Raw genomic sequence first — 7,013 nt, 5'->3', positions numbered from 1 at the left:
TAAACATTTTTGGTGTCATTTTGATCATTCATAACTTGACCATGATAACTCAAATTACCCCATTAGTGAAAGGGCTGATTGGGCAAAAGGTGATGAGGTGATTTAACCTTTTGAAAGTCAGAGAAGAACGGGAAGAAAAATGGAGAGGGAATATTGGAAAAGAACAAGCATGCCCCGCTTCTCAACAGAAATCTTTGCATCACTGGTATTCCGGAGTGTGAGTGTAGACTAGATCACTTCAGATACTGTCCACCTCTCGCCAATATAAGCAATGCAAGTGTGGTGCACAGATGGTACCTGCGGTGCACAACAGGCCAATCACATGCAAGGTCCAGGTGCGAAGGTTTGGACAGAACATCATTCATAGTGATGGAGCAGCCCTGAGTTAATCTGGGACCTTGCCGGCTGCCCTGCGTTACAACACAACACGGCCTCATGCCGCTCGTGTATCAACAGCTTTCTGGCGAGGCGAGAATGCCAACAGTTATGCTGTGGTGCCGCAGTGAACTTCTGTATGACGAGCCGGGACAGCATGTGGGACTAGGGCTCAGGGACCAGTGAACAGGCACGTGCTTGTCCAGGCTGTGCGAGAGGAATGGGACGGAATCTCACAAGACAATCTACAACCCGATGCGAAGCATGTGTCCCCGACAGACAGCCTGTATTGGTCCCAACCTTTGGCCACACACAGTCCTAAGTCATTTAGCTGTCCCGCCTGATCAATAAAATATCAATGCACCAAATACAAGAAAATGTCATTTTACTGACAACTCTGTGAACTTGTTTAAACTATAGGCGATAAGTATCTTCTTATGCTCAGTATATATAATAGCAAATCGGGAAAATTTAATTTAAAACATGTCTTGCATTAATAAAACACAAACCCAGACTCTCTGTGCTCAGATTCTATCAACCTCATACAAATGTTCACCAAAAATCTGAAATCGTTATATTATATTGGATGAAACTCAAACTGCCACTTCGTCATTGTTACAGTACAGGCCTGCATGGGCTGGTAAAAATGAAGTTGGTATAACTGTAAGATACAAATGTTAAAGGGCTCAGTACTACTCTCTTGCCAGTTCTCACAGTTTGCTGGGGTGAAAATAGAAAGCTATTACAATTCAGATGTTCCGATTTTGTTTAAGCATTCCATGGTCAAAAAGTTTTTATTTTGCTTAAAATGTTAAGAACTCGTATATTGTTGGAATGTGAGTACTCTGTGAAAGGCTTCTTCTCACAGGAAACTAAAAGTTTTCACTGCCATACAACAGATTTTTATAGGCAGAGGGACAGGTCATGTGCTCCTATGTTAAAGGAGTCTGATGTTACTAGCTTGTCAAACGATTATTGTGAAACCTGATCAATGACGTATGACATATCATCATTATATGTCACATGTAATATTAACTTTATTAGTTTTATTATTAAAGCTACAGAATAGATACCTAAAATGATCAGTTCTATACATTTCAATCTATCAATGATTGAGCCCACGACATTTCCTGTAAACAGGGGCATTAGCAATTAGTGTCCAGAAAGCCCTATGGACACTCCACTCAAAGCACTTTACAGGACTCCCTCCACCAACAGCAGTGTGCAGCCCCACCTGGATGATGCACCAGTACACTAACCACACACACCAGCTCTCAGTGGGGAGAACAGAGTGATGAGGCCAGTTCAGAGATGGGGATTATTAGGAGGCCATGGTGGGTAAAAGCCAGGGGGAAAATGTGAATTTTTAAGAACCACAGTAAGGACCTTGGTTTTAAGTCTCACCCAAAGGAGAGCACCACTATACCGGGGCATTAGGACCCACACAGACCGCAAGGTGAGTGCCCTCTACTGGCCTCTCTTACACCTCTTCCAGCAGCTACCTTAGTTTTCCCCAGGAGTCTGTCATCCAGGTACTGACCAGGCTCACACCTGCTAAGCTGCAGTGGGGCTGCCAGCTGTGAGCTGCAGGGTGATAATTGCTTCTGACAATATCAATGAACAATATCAGCAATGTCACGGTACAGCTTTCAATCATTCAGTTAGGTGAAAAAGAAGAAACGTTTGACAGAACTTGACGGTGTCATTGGATTGATGATTTGTGTAATACGAGTAATCTTGGAAGACTGCCCTGAAATGCGCCAGAAGCATCACGCAGTTTAAATTAGATGCAGCCCTTTAAGGCTAATTAATATCCGGTGTGAATAGTCAAACGGCAAGCGACAATCTTGTTTTAACTAATATTAAATATATTTAATATTAAAACAAAACTCCAGCTAAACTGCTTTAAAGCACGTTGGATGTTTAATTTGATTTATAGCGTTTACAATGAACAGGTTTTCAAAACGAGAGTCGGTAGGCTGTGTAAACCACAGACGCCGTTTGAGCGGAAGGTACGTACCTGTTTCAGCGGTGGTTTTCACAGACCTCTCCTAACGTCTCTGCCATAAATGAAACCCAGGTGAAGTTTTTCTTCAAAAACAGAATTTGAAGAATTTCTATTCCGACCCAGCTCAAACGAAAAAAACAAAACGGTACATTTCCAGTTTAGACCATAAAACGGTCTTTCCGTTCCAAGTGTGGAATCCGCCATTTTGAGGGCCGGGCTGGCGGGAACGGGCGCTTCCGGAAAGAGTCACCTGAGAAGCAGGTGAAACACAGCCACAGCGCCCCCAGCGGGGCCCCGGTGTAACTGCACCTGTGGGGAGGCCGCACCGCAGCGCGAAGGGAACTTGGTTTTCCGGTGGAAGAAAGGGCCCCCGTGAGCCTTTAACCCCTGAACAACTGTCGCGAAAGGTTAAAACAAAATGGATGACAGGGTGTAGAGTTCAAAGAATACAAATCCGTTTAAGCGAGTTCAAGGCACCTTGGTTGTTTGATAACCTTGAATGCTGTTTTCCCGATTACTAATAATGGTGTAACAATCCAGCATGATCGAAATATACATTTTAATGTGTAATCTAGAGCATATATATCTCTAAATGAATGATGTAGTGCAAGGAATTAAACCGTTGAATTGCTTATCATAGCTGGCAAAGATGTGACTGTAATATATATATATAGAAACATTATATGATTTCTGACACATGTAGACGCCACAAATGTCCCAATCTGACCAGAAAGGGGCACCCGCGGTTGACAGAACTCAGCTGGGAGTAAAAAACTCGTCTCTCGCTGCTGTTGGCAAAGCCTTAATCAACCACACCGCGGGACGAGTCACCGGAGGACCTCACACTTCGACAACCCGCGGACACGTCCATTCCAGGACTGGGGCTCATCCTTCGTAATCGAACTTTTTACTTTCAACCAGCCCTTCAGTGAACCAACACGTTGCAGTTTGAAGAGACTGGATTTTTTTTTCGAATACAAAACGGGGAGACTTTCAGTTACGTGCGAAACACAATAGTTAAATGACAGCCTCCTACACCTGAGCTGAATACAAAGAGCTCAAGACCTTGAACCGAGAGCTCAGCGGGAGAGCTCTGGACTAGGCCCGGGAGCTGGGCGGAGGTCTCTCCTCTCCTAGTGGCGCAGAGGCGCTGGAACCGCCGGACACTGCGTCTTTCAGAAGGCAGCCCACACGCTGGTGCCCTCTGCCGCCGTGTGTGAAATAATAATCGTGTTGTTTGAATAATCGTGCATGCAGGGATAATATACAGGAGATCGTACTTGTGACATCCATCTTGCTCGCTGTATTGTCCCCCCGTTCCTCCGGGAGGTCGGGGCGGTCTCTGTATCTGGGGGGGGGAGAGTGTGCTTTATTGTTCAAGGTGTTATGGAAGAGGGACACCAGCTATGCGATCGAACCTGACGCGAGCTCAGGACAGGAGCCCCCAGCACACACGCCCCGCCCTGTCACTGTGCGCAGCGCAGCCTGGGGACCGCTCATCTCGTTCATTCACAACCTGCAAGGAGACGTTCATTCACAAATGCTGCACCGTTGTGTCTCCGGCACCCCAGGCATTTTCGCAGCACCAAAATCTGATTATTATTGCCTACCCTCCCCCTACTCTTCCGCGAACTGACGTGCTGAAATCTCCCCGTTAAACACCGTAATTATCTTATTAGCCGCTTGGGCCCTTCCCGCCGCCGCACCGAGCCGCCTGCCAGGCTGTGGGAGAGAGACGCTGGCTCTCCTCGGCCTGACCAAGCTGCTTTCCCTTCCCGGTCCCCTCAGCGATCTCCAGCGGCCTATTTTCCCCCGTTCTTTTGCCAAGCGCATTTTAAAATTAGCTCCGCTGTTATTATTGCCCGTAGTATTTACGGCGGCGTACTTTCCCTGGAGCTGGGAGGCGCCGTCCTTACACGACCCTGAAGAGTAAGATAAGGACAAGAGCGCTTTTTTTTTTTAAAGAAAGCTCTTATGCAACAGAAGCACGTGTATTTTATTTTCTGTGTGCGCGTAGGCGTGTAAATCACCAGCTCCGTGTTTCTGGGAGTGTGCCTGTCGTGTGCGCGCTTCAAGGTGGTAGTGACCGCACAACGTTACAGTTCTACAACTTCACCAGATCCATACGAAAGAGGGGGGGGGCGGGAATGAATAATGCGATTTTGTGCGTGTGGCTGTGTGCGCCAGTACTTGCCAATGATGCGCTCGGGCGGGGGAGGGGGAGTCGCGCCAATCCACGCGTGTTTGCGGTGCGGCGCGCAGGACAGCCCGGCTGCGCCCGGGTGGAAAATTCCTCGTGTCTGAGCCCAGCGGAAGGGCGGGGCTTCGGACCGAAAAGCGGGGCAGGGGTTGGCTGCCGAAAAAGCTGCCTTTATGACATCACAGCCTCCACAACAAGCCAGGAGTCCTGTCTCTCCCAGGCCGCCCCGTGTGCGCGCTGCGCTCTGGAGGAGAAGCTAGGGCAACATTCATTCAGCTCTCTGTACATTCCTGTACCGCCGGTAGCTTCTCACATGCTGATCGGCTAGTATCTGTCAAGTATTTGAACCTTTTTATGATGACGTTGAGGACATTTGTGGTGGCACGGACCAGGAGACGGAAAAGGCGGTGCCAGTGATTTGCACTGGGATAGGATCCATAGTGCAGCTTCACATAAACAGCACGTATACACATTTTTCTAAAAGCTTTGTTTTCTTCACGGCGGAAGGACTTCAATTTTTTAAAACAATTTTAAGTCATTGTCCTGTCCGTGTTCATCAAAATCCGTCTTTCCGTCTGTTCACTTTTGCATATTGATATTAACCACTTACAGTGATCCGTTATAAGTTTTATGATTTAGCATGCTAAGGCACACGTGAAGAGTAACCGATGTCGCAATTGTAGAAATCCCACTTTATCGACAGTTCTACACGAATTAAACTTGCATTGCCTCACGCAAACTCGCCTCTGCTCAAAGGTGTGCCCGAGTGACAGGGCCTGAATACTGCCGCTAGGGGGCCCCCTCTCCTAGAGCTGAAAACGGAAGGGAAACGACTCCAATACTAAATACTGCCAGCTAGCTAGTTACTCACAGCTGAAGGCCTCAGCTCCAGTAGGTGGTCAGTCTGCCTCTGTACTCCAGACGGTGTTCACACCTTAAGGTAAGGTGTCTTCTTAAGCACTCCCACACTGACAGGAGTTCTCCATCTCAAATCTGCATGTGCCCCTGTATTCCCCTGCCAAAACACTGTTGCAGATGCTTTTAGCTCATCGCGGCGGCGTTATCGTTGACTCCTGCATTGATCTTACTATGACCAGTTAATAAAAATGCACACAAAGTAAACTTTCAGAAGCCGCTATTGGATCTTCCCATTTATGGGCGAGGTGGGCTCTGGCCTGCTCTTAACCTCAGGCTCATGTTAACTCTACAGTCAACACTTGCAAGGAGATCTCACTAGGGCTCCATTTTCTAGTAGGAATGAAAAGGCTCCTCTAGGCTAATCCTCCATTTGTACAAAGGACTAAAACAAGCCCCCCAAAAGAACAGCTCTCTCCCGATCGATGGAACAGAAAATGAAAAGCACTGTTGTCCTAATAGCGTCCAGTTGACACCTGGAATGATCCTGCTACGACAGCACACGACCCTGGTGGGCAGTGCCCAAGTGCACTGTCACAAAGCCAGCCAGCTGTAGCTGCAGGGAGCACAAGGGTGCTTTCTCCAAGCCAGCTCTGCTAAAAAAAAAACTAAATCACTGAGGACAATATACACAGAAATTCAGCTAAGAGGACGCCTGCGTGTTTGGAAACAAGCCAGCTCGAGTCTTAACACAGACGGGCCCCACGATGACACAATGAGCACAACAGCCGACAGATAAACCTGCCTCCCCCTAGGCTCCCCCTAGTGGGCAGGTGTCCAAGTGTCCACTTAAACCTTGTGGAGTCTGAAACCGGAACTGAACTCGGGAGGTGACGGACGACAAGCAGTAACACTTGTACAACACATAACACAGGGCGCAGGACAGAAAACAACACAGTCACAGGAGGATGTGAGATGAAGACACTGTCTTCAGAGGCAAGGGTTCGAGTGTCTGAAGACTCTTCCGTGCACCCTCACCCATACACCCAACTGTTCCTCAAAGGATCCCAACGAAAGCGAGTTTAACGTCACGGCCGCTTAATTTGTACAAGGGCACCACCAGGCTGTGCAAAGCAGTCTTTCTTGTCAGCTCCATGTCTACACTGAGGTCCCGGTTTCATTCATCAGCACAAATTCATCTCTTAGGCTGACTCATCTCTGCGGAGGTGTGGCAGCAAAACACATGTAATCCTCACAAACTTCTGCACATCTGTTTACAACTCCTGGGGCTCCGGTCCTGAACAGCACACTCGCAGATACACTGCCGCATGCTGTAGGTGCACAACCCCACTCCTCAAGAGCCAGATGCCTGCAGGCATTCTAGAGCTCTTCAAACCAGCAGCAGATGGAGCCCTTTGAAAAGTGGTCCAATTAACTATCGATCAGCTGCATTAGGTCGTTAAGAGCTGGAGGTGGAATGGAAAAATCAACAGCCCTCCAGGACTGGAGCTGAGCACCACTGCACCACGGCGAGCTGCCTCTGACATCTGCTGTGGACATCTTGGTTTCAGTGAT

Source organism: Atractosteus spatula, chromosome 26, assembly GCF_055471065.1.
Source record: "Atractosteus spatula isolate fAtrSpa1 chromosome 26, fAtrSpa1.hap1, whole genome shotgun sequence".
NCBI classification, from domain to species: Eukaryota; Metazoa; Chordata; class Actinopteri; order Semionotiformes; family Lepisosteidae; genus Atractosteus; species Atractosteus spatula.
This window is presented reverse-complemented; position numbering follows the sequence as displayed.